The sequence below is a fragment of the Cavia porcellus genome, unplaced genomic scaffold (genome assembly GCF_034190915.1).
Source record: "Cavia porcellus strain 051 isolate PalLab524CR breed Dunkin Hartley unplaced genomic scaffold, mCavPor4.1 scaffold_15, whole genome shotgun sequence".
Taxonomy (NCBI): Eukaryota; Metazoa; Chordata; class Mammalia; order Rodentia; family Caviidae; genus Cavia; species Cavia porcellus.
Genome location: NW_026947498.1, coordinates 70,870,537 through 70,886,106, shown reverse-complemented (window position 1 = coordinate 70,886,106; position 15,570 = coordinate 70,870,537). Strand labels below are relative to the sequence as shown.

Here is a 15,570-nt window from a genome sequence, read left to right as displayed (position 1 = left end):
CTACCAGGGGCCATGATGAGGGGTAATCAGACAGCCAGGCTGGCAGAGAAAGAGAGGACTCAGCAGGTGAGCCAGAGTGGGATCTATGTGGAGATGCAGCCTCCATATCCCAGTGTGGTTTACACCTTCTGAAGGCATGAATCATTATTTTTCTTAGAAAAATAATGACTTTCAAAGAAAGTCAATTTCTAGGACCCTTTGGAGGTGTGAACTATTCTAAATGGCGATGGCTCTCAGCCAAAACAAAAGTTGAGGGTAAATCAGAGTATGATCTCACATTTGACTGGGATTCAGTTCTGTGATGTTAAAGGCTTCATCTTACTTGCCACAGAGAGATGAGAAAATCAGTCTGAAATTCTTGGTAAGAATTTCAGCCATGCAAAATCTGTTCATTTATCACAGAAACATTTCAACAACAAGGTGCGATGGTAATTACCCTGAGCTTCACGGAAAATTCAGTACACCTAGGATTCAGAAAGGAGAAGGGATTCTGAAGGGAGACAGGAGCTATACACATGGGTGTGTGAAGTAACTCAGGACCAGGCACCTGAATGCCACCAACTGACTCATTTCATCAGGGCAGACGGAGCCCCTGAATTTTAAATCACATTTCCTTTGTAAAATGTCACACTAACCCAGTACAGGGCGGTGGCTCATTTGATTAGCTAGTCCTTCACACCATAAATCACTGTCATTCTTAGGTTAGTTTATGTGTTATAAGGTCTATAGATTTTGTGTTAATGGGAAGATTCAATCGTTTTATAAATATTCAATTGGCATTCTGCTGTATATATAGTTGCTAGAATTCTCAAAGGGAGAAAAGTTTTAAAATATTTTTCACCATTATCAATACCTAATATTTATTACCACATGACAGCCAAACTGCTGACTGTGTACATGTATCACTTCACGCCCTATGGAGTGAGGAATACCATTGCCTTCATTCTACAGACTGAGATCTGGAGATGTCCTGCAGAGTACATACAACTGTTAAGTGGAGGAAGGTAACAGACCAGAATGGAGGTTTTTTTGAGGGTTCTTAACCACGGTGCATTTATCTCATCTAAAAGAGAGTTCATCAGCTAAATGATGTTTGGTACATATTGTATGATGATTGATTTACAAAGGTCTTAGAGAGTGTCCCTCGCATAAAGATTATCTTATCCCTGAGGATCTACCTTGAACTAGTTAGGGTCACTTGACCACACATATTCATCAGGTCTTACAGAAAATTTCATATATTCTTATAAATCTCAAGTTGTGTTTATCTCTGTCCCTGCAAGTCTGATGATGGTTTGATGCATGAAGTACCCAAGAAAATAACCCACAGAGGTGAACTGAACACTTGTTCTCTAAGGTGGTAAGAAATCACATACATCTTAACATAGGAAGCCAAGATTATATAGTGCCCAGTTAGTACTTCAGAAGTTAATATTACTGCATAGTTCTTAATATTAAAATGATAGTCATTCATGATTTCATTTTAAAAAATCTGGCCTAAGGAAAGGACTGCTCGAAAAAGTTCAACTGGAAGTGTGTGAAAGAGATCACTGCGTGTTTGTGAAATGCTAATTTTTTTAAATTAGAAAACTGCTCTCAGTTTAGAGTTCACGCATACATCTCATTGCAAATCAATCACCTTTGGCTTCCTGATTCCATAGGCCAGCATAAAGCTCACTATCAAATTTTGGAAATATTTCCCTGGGAGTTCTAAGAATCCTCTGGTTTGGAACCCTCAGTGCAGAAGAGTCTTTTCTACAACTCAACCACCTCAGCCCTGGAAAACCTGAGTTGTAGCATTTGACTACATCTCACATCTTCTAGCACACACTGTCCAGAGCACTTGGTTTTGGCGTCTTCCATCAAGGGCAAGAATCGGCGAGAATCACTGTAAAGAACAGTGGTTTTTATTAACCAGACCTCCCTAGGATTCTTTGTTTTTTCTTTTCTTTTTCTTCCTCTCCTCTCCTCTCTTGCTCTCCTCTCTTCTTCCCTTCTCTCCCAGGCTATGTTGAGATTGCCCTACCTCCCCCACATTCAGGTGTATACCTCTTCATATGATCTTTCAACTTACACAACAAGGCCCCATTCTCATACTGGATTCTTATAGTAAGAGCTCCTGGACTATATTAAGATGTTCTGCAGTTCCTGGGTACACAGAGGATACCACTGTATGTCTAATGTAATGAAAATAGCCAAAAATGGGGATTATATTTATTATATGATAAATTTATACCCTCTCTTTTTCCACAAGGACTTTGAGGCAGCTGTTTTGCAACACATTTTTAAGAAAATCTTCAGTTGACTGTTCCCAATGTTTTATTCTGACAGATTAGGAGTCCACAGAGGGAAGGATGTGCCAAAATTGCTACTCCCATGACTAAGACACAATAAGCAGCCTCCTCTAAATCCCAGCTTATGCCATGCTCCATGAGGTACAGAAGATGGTGAGCAGCTGATATACACAATACACAGAACATGCGCTGTTCTGGGTTAGTAAACTCAGCTATATTTCATTCAGTTGGTTAGAAGGGAGAAATGATAAAGTTTATACTGTTTAAGCCAAAATTGTGCTCTGTGTGTTTTTGCTTAAAAGCAGAATGTTGCCTGTATGTTGCCAGTTGAAGGCACTGTGCATAAGGGGACCTCAAAGATCTGGGTTCAAGCCTCAGCTCTGCTTTTTATGGCCATGTGACCTTGGATACACTATTGAATCTTGCTACGTGACATTTTCCTGTAAAATCTGTCATCTGAAGAATGAGAAAATGATACTTACCTTGTAGAACTGTTGTGAGGATCAAGAGAGCAAATGTGAAGTGTTAGTCTTGGGTTAAGGCCCAGTGAGCAAGGCAGTTGACAGCTGTGCGTGTGTGTGTTCTGGATGGCTTTCTTGTCGGAAGCCTGTGTGTTTTCTTTACCTGCCTACTTACAGTAGGGAGTTCTCAGTGAAAGGACTGTATCTCTCCTATTAAACAGGAAGGGGATTTGGTCCTTGCTGGGCACCTTGTGTGCACTGTGTTCCTCCATTAAACACGGGAAACACTGCGGGCTGCATATTAACTGGTTTATAGGAGCCTCTCTCGACCTCCAGTTTCAGACCAGAGCCCAGACTTGAGATTCTTGAGCTAGCCCTCAGAATTAAAAAAATGAAGGTATACAGCAGTAGTACTGAGCAGTGCACAGACAGAAGGCATCAACACCATGAAACATATTTTCAGATCGGTTCTTTTCAAGTATTGGTTTTTGAAACTTATTTGTTCTTTCATGCATTCTACTGTGCCTGAAGGTCCCTTGGGAGCTAGCCATGCCTTTGCTCCTCATGCAGACCCCCTTCCTGTGAGGAGGGGATGAATAATGGGTGACAGGCTGAGCAGGGCGGGAAGGATCAAGAAGGCCTCTGAGGGCGGGCACAGAGCTATGTCATCTCTTAGACTGCTTCCCCAGGGACAGGCCAGACACTGTGACCACTCCCCCGCAAGCACACCCCTCACAAGGAAATGAGCCACAGCTAGAAGCTACTCACTTGCCCTGTGTCTCATCTTTCCTTTTCTCCCTGGGCTTAGGGAACCCCCTGAGACAACTCTAAACTGGGTGTGTCGGCCGGATATCTTTGAAAGCATTTGTTTCCTGTAATTTTTTTTTTTTTGTTCTTCCTAGTTCAGAAAGATTGGTAATACACTGTTAGAAAACTTCCCTTTCATCCTTAACTGTGGATGAAGAGGACGTGGGGACGGTAGAAAGAGGTCTTGAGCTTGTGATGGAATAACTGCTTCCTGTGTGAGCCCTGCAATGGTTACTGGGCTCTTACGAGGGAGCCCCTGTGCCTCTTAGCAGGGCTCAGCATTCTCCCTGGAGTCACTTTGGAAATCCTTCCTTCCAGAATCACCAGAGAAAACCAAACATAGTTCCTCTCTCTCTCTCCCATGGCATATTCCTTTGTGAAAAATCCTCATGAATTTCAGAGTACGTTTCTGGCTTTCCCCCACCTTTTCAGGAGGTAGGGGAAACCTTAAATATATCAGCTCCCTCTTACCCCACCACTAGCCTGCTGGAGTTTCCTGTTTTTCTTTCATATTCCAAGGCTTCTGACCTTCACAATCAAACAAAGTTGCCATTTCCTCACCTTATAACCCTTGGCTGTCTATAAGTCAGCCCAACTCACTCTCCAGTCAGTGTCTTGAATCTCAAGGTACCAAAATGAAGGAGGTCATGTTTCCTACTGGGCACACCTGGTTGATGCAAAATGTAGGTCTCACCTACCATCTACTAAACTTGTCTTCAAAAAATATCAGTATTTTGTCGTTAATAAAAATAATGTGTCATATGTAGAGATCTGGAAATGTCAATGACCAGAAATTACCACAATTTATATTTGGTATATTTCTCCCATATATACATATATGCACATACAAATGCATATACATATATATGTGTATATGCACACATAAGCATAGATACACATATATACACATACATTTTTCCCTTTTATGTTTAACAGCAATGTTAGTCTTTATGTTGAGAGAGAAAAGAAAAGTAATATTAGGCTACAGGTCACATAAACTCTTTGCCCATGTCAATCAGTTATGAGCTTTTGGAGCACAACACTTACTAATTTATGTCGTGAGCCAAGGAAAATCAGATAGCCCTCTTCCCAAACCACACAGACAAGAACCTCTTTGAGAGTATCTGAGAAACACATTTACAGACAAATTCATAAATATACACAACTAGAAGATACACACATAAAACATGTCATTCAATTATTTTTAGCACTGTATGTGAATACCAAATTTTATCTCTGTGTGTTACAGCTAACACAAGTATCAAGTGTAAACTATAGATTCAGTTGCTGAAACAAAAACTCATTCTTGGGAAACAATAGTAAACTGGAAGAAGATATTGTCTCACAAAGAACTCAGGGAGGGAACTCTAGAAATCATTCCAACAAGGAAGGAGATGCATTCTGCTTTCTGAGGCCAGAACCATATCTATCAGGACAGGGAAATAATTTTGGACACAAAGTAAGGCAATATAGGTAGGAACACAAAAGATATTATGAGTTGAAAGATCATTATCTTGCAGTGAAGATATTGGAATATACCAGAATACATAAGTGACAGGAGAAGCTTACAGGGATAGCTAGGGACCTGGGGGGTGGGTGGGTGGGGGAAGACAGGGCTTTCAGAAGCAGAAGCCAAAGGGCTGGGTCTTTAGGAAATCTTACCTCCTAGGAAATGTTACTGTGTTTCAGAAGCATTCTTTGCCTCCTGAAGTCCCAGGATCAGACTTTACATATTCCAGAACAGCAGGAAGCTAGGCTGAGGGATGTGTGATCCCATGGAAAGGTACTTGGGGATCTTTCTGAGGCTCAGATGATGAGGAAGAGCCATGGGGCTTCAGGTGGAGATGCAAAGGGATCTTGAGGGTACAAGGTGATAGATTTAGCTTCAGTTCTACTGAGCAGAGAGCAGTGCAGTTACGGCATAGACAGCTGGATGAAAGGCATCAGGTGCCAGGGTAAACGGCCAGAAAGAGATTGCTCGGCTCATTGTTCAGAGTATCTTTATGCTACAAAATGTCGTCAATACAAAGTAAAATGCATGTGCACCTCAAATATGAAGGCATATACTTCATTTCTGAGGAGGGAGAGGCAATACTGGCATATACAGGTTCAGTGGAAGTAGGGACGGGAGAGGTATTGAGCATTTCCAGAAATAATAAAAGAGATGTGAACAAAGCTGGCAGTGGTGGGACGGTCAAGGTCTCTGAGTAGCACAGAAGATGGAAGCAGCAGAAACAAGGCTGACAGTAAACAGTAAAGACATCAGCATCATTAAACCATCTGTACCTGCCAGGAGACTCACAATGCAACGTGTGAGAAAGACCCACAAGGCAATGAATTCGCTGACGAGCAGTTAACTTGAAATATATAAATTGCCAATATTTAGTGATTTTAGAACCAAAAAGTGTCAACTTTATGTGAGTCAATCTAACGTGGAACACTAAAGGGAATATAACAGATGAGGGTCTTTGATGGTCACGCGTTAGGAGGGGAAACTACATATGTATTTTTGGAGCTGGGTTTATACTTTCTCATAAATAAAATAGACATTAAAGGCTTTTGACCAACCAGTGAAATACTGAATGTTTTAGGAAGATGAGTTTGGTATCAGCAGAAAAGGCAGAGGCAAAATCCCAGATTACTGGGAGACTAATGGGGAGGCTGCAGGAAGATTTTTTCTTTGAGACAGGTTCTCACTATGTGGTTCAGGCTGGCCTTGAATTAGTAGCAATCCTCCTGGCTCAGCCTCCCAAGTGTGTGGGGATTAAAGGTGTGTGCCACCATGCCCAACTGTGTAGAAAGAATTTAAGCAAGGGGTATCAAAAGCCTGCCCACAGGGTGAAACTCTGAGGGAGTTGAGGTCACTACTTGACAGTAAATGGTCATCAGAGACGAAGCCAATGATCTATCCACGGAGACAAACTTGAACATCTGGGAAAATTATATTGCTTCTGCCCCAATAGGGAAGTTGCATCAGATTTCAAAGAAAAGAGAAGAATTTTCTGAAACTGATAATGAGGGAAAAGCAACGGGAAACTCTAGTGGCAGTGGCGCTCGCTTTGCTGTCCTCTGGCTTTATGTTCAGGACAGCACAGTGTTCACACGGCTGGAGGCTGCCTGCTCTGTCCTACTCTTGTATTTCCATGGAGAATACTACCTGCCCACTGTAGGTACTCAGAGATAGTGTAGAGGATGAATGAATGGGAGAGTGTCATCAGGAATCAAGCCACTTTAGGGATAGGACCATGGGAGTTTTGCTATGCAGGCCAGAAGTGAAGGACTATAAACTACTGTGCTAGATGAGGGGACGAGCTAAAGGAAAAAGAATCAGAAATTCAGGCACACTCCTCACTGGGAGTGAGAGCTAACACACAGGTACTAGGTGGCGAAGAAAGCGGAAGTGTGTGCCCAGGTGCGTGGTTAACAGGTGGGGTACTGGCGGTGGTGACAGAGGCGAGCCTCGGGGCACTGCGGATGGGCTCAGCCCAGACTCTTACGGATCTTCAGCATGAGCGCATGAAAGGACAGTGTGTTTCAAGGGGAGGACAAAGTCACTCTACAACCGTCATGCTAAGAGACAACACAAAGCAAAACCCCTCGGGTCTCCTTGGCTGATTTTTAATACAGTCTAAGGTCTTTTGATGGTGTTCAGCATCTGCCATGCTCCGGCTCAGCCAATCATTCATTTTCTACAGTAACTGTACAAACTTCAAGCTTTAACCAGCAGCACAGCCTTTCCGTGTCCCAAACACACCTTACATTTCCCTTTCTAACAGCTTCAACCTCAAAGTTTGGAATAAGCTTCCTCCACATTCTTAACATCAACGCTACTGTGACAAATTCTATAGTCTGCTAAAATCTGATGATAAACTATCTCTGGTCTTCTCAAAGTACAGACTTTGATTTCCTTAATTATATATTTTTTCAATTTCTAGATCACTCTAGAACACAATTCTTTTTTTTTTTTTTTTTTTGGTACCAGAGATTGAACTCACAACCTCAAAACACTTGTCAGGCAGACTTATGCTGCTGAGCTAAATCCCCCACCCTTAGCCCACAATTCTAAAAGCATTACCTTGTGTTTATTTGTTAACTGTTCACTTAACATATACTTATCAAATACCTACTATGAGCCAGTGTTTTGTTAGCTTTCGTTATGTCAGGGTATAAAGCAGATATGTTTGTCTTAACAGACCTAAAGTTTGGTCACGTAATCATACAGATATTTATATAATTACTGAGGGTTATAGGCACAAGAAACATTGGTACAAAATGCTGTGCGCGATGAGCTGGACTTTCAGCTCCTCTGTCAGCTCTGGCTTTCCTAGCTTTTTTTGTTCTCTCTTGCAGCTCAGCCCTTGGGACAGAAAGTGTGTCTACTCAGAACAACTTTCTCCTTCTCACATTCTCTTGTCTGTTGAAGAACCAGAGGGTCAGGATTGCAAGGTTCACACATAACATTAAGATTTTAGAGCCTGTAGCAGGCATAGGTTTTTACTTTCACTATGCAAATACTTCTTCCCTAGGTCTTAGATCTGTTGGTCAGACAGCTAAGAGACAAACTCAATGTATTAATCAGCTTTTTCTAGCATATTTATTCCTACTACATGTCACACAATGTGTAGTGAAACATAATAGGTAAACACAGTTTTTTTAGAAGTCAGTTATTTCTTATTCTTTATTAATACAGGGAAACTTGCATCCTGTACTAAGCCTTCATGTTCTGATATGGTTCTGTGGAAAGATAAATGATGAACTATTTTTAAAATACTAAATGGAAAAAAAAGCCTCATATGCGACATCATACAAGTCTTTAACTCACCAATTTACTGCCTTCAAGAAACAAGTTACCTGTTTATTAGTGTGCCAAACAAAGAAGGAAGTGACTAGCCACAGGCCCTTGCTGTAATACTAGCTACTCAGGAGGCTACAGGAAGATTGTAAACTTGAGCCTCGCCTGGCAACCTAGTAAGATCCTACCTCAAAATAAAGTAAAAAGGGTTGGCAATGTAGTTCTGTAATAGAGAATTTGATTAGCATGTGTGAGGTCCTGGGTTCAATCTCTAGAAGACTACCCACAAGGGACATGTATAAATGATAAAGTGCTAATACTCAGAATATATGAACTCCTGGCAATGAATTACAAGGAAAATTCCAAACAACTTACTAGATAGGTGAGGAAAAGGTCTGGACAGGGACATTATTAAAGAGAAAAATCCAAAGGCCTAATAAGTATATGAAAAGGCATCCAACTCCATTAGTAATCAGAGAAATGCAAATTAAAGCCAGAAGCAGCCATTACTACATACCCACTAGGTCTGCCAAAATTTCAGTCTAACATATCAAGTATTGATGACGAGTAGAGTAGCAAAATCTTACACATACGTATTGGCAGAGTATAAATTTGGTACCAGTGCTTTGCAATATAGTTGACATCATCTAGGAAAGCACAAGATGAATATACATATAAATATCCAGTTATGCTGTTCCTAATGTCGCACCCTGGAGAAACTGAACTACATTTGCACACACACACACACACACACACACACACACACACATTCACAACAACACTGTTCATAATAACCTCAAACATTATATGCACAGATTCATGGAATGGATAAATTAACTTTTGTATATTCATACAATGGAATATTATATATTATTGAAAATAAGTGAACAGCTCTCTACATCGGTACAGATGAAACCCATAAAAAAACAATGTTGAATGACAGAAATAAGGCACAAAACAAAACAAATAGCTATGGTGTGATTGTAGTTAAATAAAAATTTCTATATTAAAGTCAGGTATGTCTAGAATCCCAGCACTTGGGAGTGTGAGGCATGAGAACTGTCATAATTTCAAGGCCAGCCTGGACTATCGAGTAAGATCCTGTCTCAAAACAAAACAACACAGCAATAATAAAAAATCAAAAATGAAAATATATTTGTGATCCATTACTTTGCAAGTTTGGGAATGTTCTCACACTATTGTAGGGTGTAGATTGGTACAATAGCTATACAGAGTTGAAATATCTGTCAAAGTTTAAAAGTGCATATTCCCTTTGATGTAGAATATCTAAGAAGTTATCTTGTTATACTATTAATATACTCACAAGAATGAAAAACTATACAAAGATATTGATAGAGCCTTCTTAGTAATGGCAGCAGACTAGAAACATCTCATCTACCCATCAAAGGAAGACAGTCAAATAAATTATAATCCTGTATGTAATACACTATGGCCATCAAAAGGAGGAAAGCAGCTTTATGTCCTGCTGTGAAATGATTATGAAGATCTATCACATGGAAAAAATATAATGCTACTACATGTTTAAAAAATTTTTAAAGAATAATTGTCAGCTTTTATATTTTTAAAAAAAAGTCTCTAGAATATCTAAATTTTAAATTGTGTGTATTACTACTTTAAAAACTCACTTAAAAAATCTTGATTGTATATGATTAAGGAAAATCATTTTAATTAGACAAACACTGAGAAGTAAGAAAGTTTTTGTAAAGATGTTAAGAGAACTTCTGAATAGTTTCTGTTCATAGCGCTAACAGTTTATTTTTTTTAAAGTCTAATTCTACATCAGAATATAATACTTTGTTTGAAACACATTCCTCAGTGGTACTGCTCTTTTACAAATTATCCATGATTAGATAATTATCTGGGGACCAAAACTGATACAAAGGAGGAAAACAGAAAGGAAGGTAATTTCAAAGCCAAGAGTTTCAGTTCTGGTGTAAGAGCCTTCCCTGGTTCTCAGGCTAAATTCGTCTTGTGAAGTGAGCATCTCTCCTCCCGAAATAAAATGTAGCATACTGTGTGGAAATCATGTAGCTCATCTGACTCGGTCATCCCTGCCACTTCTCTGAACTCTAGATACTAAAGCATAAAGGGCATAAAGACAGTGCTCAGAATAACCGTCTTAATTCACAAATACACGAGACATACACATACATGCCCTATTATCAAAGATAGATGCTTGGAATGGAAAATAAAGACTATGGGTAAATTCCATAGAATCTAGTTAACAGTGGACACATGATTTCATTCTGCTGAGCAAAATAATGATTTGGTGAACCACCATACTTGAAATAGTATTCTATTCTCCCTCTTACTGAGTCAGTTTTTTTCCACTGAAAGATTTTTCTGCTAGGTCATGTGTTAGTGGTAGTTCCCAGTAGTTTGCTCTAGAAATAATGCAACAATGTAGTGGTCTGGACTTTAAGGTCCTCTGTTGGAGGCTGGTCTTCAATTTAAATGTTAGGTGATATACCCAAACATCTTTCTCCTTGAGAATTTTCAATAATTTTTTCATAGATGCAATAAAAGATCTTTCTTGACAACCTGTGTGGACTAAGGCATGAAATGGGGCTGTTCTGACTAAGGATGGCAAGGGGAAGGGAGTGAAGGCTGCAGAGGGGAAAGGGTTTAGACTTCACATTACAGATTCCCGGTTCTATGATGGAAAGCGCCTCCCTTTACCAAACTATACTCCTTTACAAACTCCATCAGATTTTTTTTCTGTTGCTTTGAGAAAACTTTTGCTTTCTGTTTATCAACTTATTTATTAATTAAAAAACACTCCCAATATCTCAAAATTGATCATCAGGTCTAATAGCACACAGAGAAAGTTCTAAACAGGCAAATAAGGTACTTATTTGCTTCTTGGCTTGTTTTGTCAGTGGCCACATCCTCTAGAACAGTGCACAGCACAGAGTAGAGCTCAATAAATAAATACAGCTGATGAATTAATGAACATGGTGAAAAGATAGCACACACCAAAATCTTGAGGAAAAGAGAAGGAATTTTAATGCTGCTCAGTAAGCCAACCTGTTTTCCGCATGTTAGGAACAAAAAGTGAAACTTTTAAAGCTCTGCTCCTGCACCTGACAGGACACCAGCTAACAGGAGACAGGACCCAGGAGTAGTAAAGACAGAGCCGTTTTTCTTTAGAACAACACAAATTTCTGAACAGATGCCAGCAAGGGGCAGAGTCAATGTAAGATTAGCGCTTTTATGGGACCATCATGGCCAGCACCAGCAGGGCCATGCAAGGAAGGAACAGCTCTCCTGAAAATCTGTCTGCAATTAGCAATTTCAAATAGAACCAAGTAGAACATGAGGAAAGAAAAATAAAAAAGAGAACGAAAAGAAACTAAACATTTTGAAGTTTTGTAAAACTCAAGTTTAAGGCCCCTACAGTCTGCTTCCCCTGTTAGTTTTGACTAAAGTGGATTCAGTCATTTTGTTTTGTACAGAAATCACTTTTCTAACTGACACCAAAAGAGAAAAGGGTGGTATGTCAAGAGGTCTACACGGTACACTGCAGTAAATAAAGCCTAAGACCAGTCCCTTTCCACTCGCAGCCTTCCAGCTTTCTCCTCTTGCTATTCAACATCTCCCTTCGTCCCCAGCACAACACGTAGGGCCAGAAGTGTACTCACTCGGGTCCTGTTTGCCCTGGGCTGTCGCCAGCTACTCCGCTTTAACATCTTGGCTGCTCTCAGCTTTGCTTTCTCTTTACCAGAACTTTAACAATAAAATAGAATTTCAGTACACGAGGGCTGCAGCAGGGCTGAGCTGGTTCCGGAAACTCGCTCCTCCCAGGCAGTTCCAGAGTAGGATTGGCCTCACTGTAATCCCAGCACTCCAAGCTCTCAGAGCCCAGCAAGAATCTGCCTGGGAAGCTTGAAGACTGTTTGGGGCAGATTCACTCCCCACCTCAGGGCCACAACGTGAGTCACAGGTACTTGGAATCAAGGAGTCTGTGGTACGCATTGATACTTGCCACCCGCCAGCCCCAGAAACACGGCCTGGGCTGCAGAGTCATGTTCTAATTGACCTTGGGGTGCTATGGATTTGGGGCACTGTGGGGCAGCATGGGACATGCAGGGATATTTGGAGAAAGGGATAATAACAGTGTTTGCTTTTTGCTGCAAGGATCAATAAGCTGGACTCTCAAGGTTACTACAAAAGTATTGTTTTTTAAAATCTGACTCAACAGGCAGGAGACTAACTTGGGTTTGAGTTTTAAGTTTTCCATTTACTGGATTTGCACCTCTGCACAAGTCATTTATTCGTTTTAAATAGGATAAAGAAATGCTAGATGATTTCTGGGCTTCTCTCTTTCCCTCAGATTCTATGATTTCTAAGTTCAGACTTACCCTGAATCAAATGTGACCTCTGACCACTCTTGTGGCTTTCACACACCGATCTAGTACTGGCTAGTGGCCCTTTTCAGTTTCCCTACTGGCAGAGCAGATATCTGTGCTGTGCTGCCATCTGACATAAAGGCATTTTGTGTATGCGCAAGTGTCCAGAGCACCAGAAGACCACGTCTGAGATTTTCTGTAACCACTGACTGCTGAATTTTAATAGATTTACTTGCTTTGTGAGATAGCTGGCAATTTTAATGATGAGTTCCTCAGGGAACGTTTTCAAACTACGGAATATAAATGAGAATGCTATGTGAAATGATGTTCTTAGGACAGGTTTTGTCCTGGGACTCAAGGTTGTATTTCATACCTTTTGGTGGTGTGAAGGTGCTGGAAGTGAGGAATCTTTCATTTAGAAGGAAACTTGTGGTCTTAAATCCTCATACTGTATTGATGAATTCTGAAAAGCAGCTATATTTATGCTGGGTCACTGAGGAGAGATGGAGCTGAACTTCTGCGAGGTGACAGAGCAGCCATAGAGAAGGGCTTCAGGTGTCCTGAGGACCCCGAGCAATTCGGCCCTATGCTGCCACCTTTCCTCCAGCCCTCTGCCCACTGCAGGTAAGAGAAACACAGAACCGTTCTTGGAAAACATTACTTTCAAGCCTAATCCAGGACTTCTATTTTTGAAAAAAAAAATAAAATGAACACCTCAAACTATATTTTGGGTTTAAAATCTTCAAGTAGAAATGGCATTTTTCTTACTTTGAACTATGTTGATACTGAGAAAAATCAAAATATTTCCTGGTTGAGATGTCTTCAGAATCTCATATAATCTAATATAGAATCAGGTATGGGGTGAAAGTGAGCATCAAGCTCATAAAGTTGAACTTCATATATATCCACACACTCCCTGATAACAGGAAGAGCAACTATTTGTTCTTTTCCAGGTATTTACTTAAGGGCTGGGAAGTGTTTGTCATTGAGCGGGTGGCAGCATAATCTTGCTCTACCCAGGAATATTTATAAGACCAACACCCATTGTGTCAAAAGGCAGAGTAGTGCAAGTGCCTTAAGTACCTTTGGACCCAGAATTTCTCAGAAGTCTCCTTTGTTTTTAAGAGTTGTTTGCCAACAGATGTAAAAATTGTCCAGGGAGCACAACTGCCATGGACATGTGATGATAACATACTGGAGACACAAACTGGGTGGGGGGGCGCGCACCCATCTCAGTGGTTAAGAGTTTGTCATGCAAAAAATATTAGTATTAGTATGAGCTAATATTTGAATTCCATAGTTCTCTTCAGTGGCAAAGCACAGTAAGCTGTGGCCCCTCAAAGCTCCAGGCGGTTTGCTGCCTATGTTCTTGAACAGCAGTGCCCAGAGGTCATCACAGACTTACCCAGGCCTCCTGCACTCCAGGCACTGTTTCAGTTGAGGCCTTAGCTGGTCCTTCTCTTGAAGGAGGGATCCCTGCCTTCACTGCACAGATGAGGAGACAAAGGTGTGAAGTGACCACTAGTAAAGGACGTGCATCTAGTCAGGCTGAATCCTTGATGTCAAAACCCAGCACCTGTCTACTACATCCCTGAAGTAGATGTTTTACATCCCAAGAAGCTCCCCTTTCCTGCCAGGGCAGCTGCAGCCAGCTCTTGTGCCTGGTGGTTGCTCACAGCTGACACAGAAGGCCAGGTCTCCTGCCTTGAGCCTGGTCAGGCGGTGGTATTCCTGCGCTAGGGCTTAGGGAGGGACTGAACAAGGCTGGACCCAAGGCTGGACCCTGCTGAAACCACATGCAGATTTGTTGTTCCTTCCTCACTGGACCCCGCCCCTCCCCCCAACCCCCGGCACTTTCCTGTATGTCCTGGATTTGGAGATCCTGAAGGCAGATTCCACTTTTAGGGAATCAGATGCACAATGCTTCCTTTGAGTAGTTCTCTCTGATTCCTATTCACTGGGCTGTGTTTTCTATTGATGATTTCATTTCAATGAAGTGATTCCATTTCTCATCAGTAGTCTATCCTAAGCAGGGTTTAAGAAAAATCTCCAATGCAACTAGCAATTGCTTAGTGCTGCCATCACTTGTTTTCTGGATGTTTCCCTTTCCCACCTATAAGAATGTAAGCTGGATGGGCCTTATCTCACCAACTGCTGTAACCCTAGCAAGAACAGCACCTGCCACAGAACTCTGCACAGTACCTGATGAGGGTGGGCAGATGCCAGTGCAGAGGCCACATGGTAGGGGCTGGGGATGGGTTCTCACTCATGCACAGTACAGGGCTACACCCTCACCATTGCACCAATACAGGAGCTTCATCCTTGGTCACGCACCAGCACAGGGACAGGGCCCTCTCCCTGACTTCCACCTTGTACACAGTATCCTGCTATGTGTCTCCAGTGTGCAGGTATGAGGACTGCTGGCTTCTGATAAACCAGGTAAGGATTTTGGGGACGTTCCTTCTCAGCAGGCTTCCTCACCTCTTGTGATAGGATCAGGCTGCACCGGTGCTGTGGGATTCCACTTTCTCCTTCATTGGGTCTGTACCATCTCTGGCTTCTTTCCCAGTCAGCAAAGCAAAATTTTGATCATCACCAACTACACAGCTTTGACATTTCTGATCTTAAAAGGCACTGGATTAGTTCCTCAAGTGTCCAGTTTCTCCAGGAATTTCCCTGTCCCCTTAAGCACATCAGCATTATCAGCCACTATCTATTTCAGGCCACGTTTGCTCATTACCGAAGCTCTACATTCAGATCACACATCAGCCATGGGAGGTTTCTGCAGTGTTCTTTCCCCTACAATTTCTGTGGAGAACAACGCCTGCAACTCAATTTCACTCCAA

At 41.4% G+C, this 15,570-nt stretch overlaps 1 protein-coding gene across 4 annotated transcripts in view; it reads right to left on the bottom strand.

Annotated features, from left to right (window-relative positions):
- Positions 1-15,570, bottom strand: part of Kalrn (kalirin RhoGEF kinase) — a 581,802-nt gene that overhangs the window by 186,498 nt on the left and 379,734 nt on the right. The window lies entirely within an intron of this gene.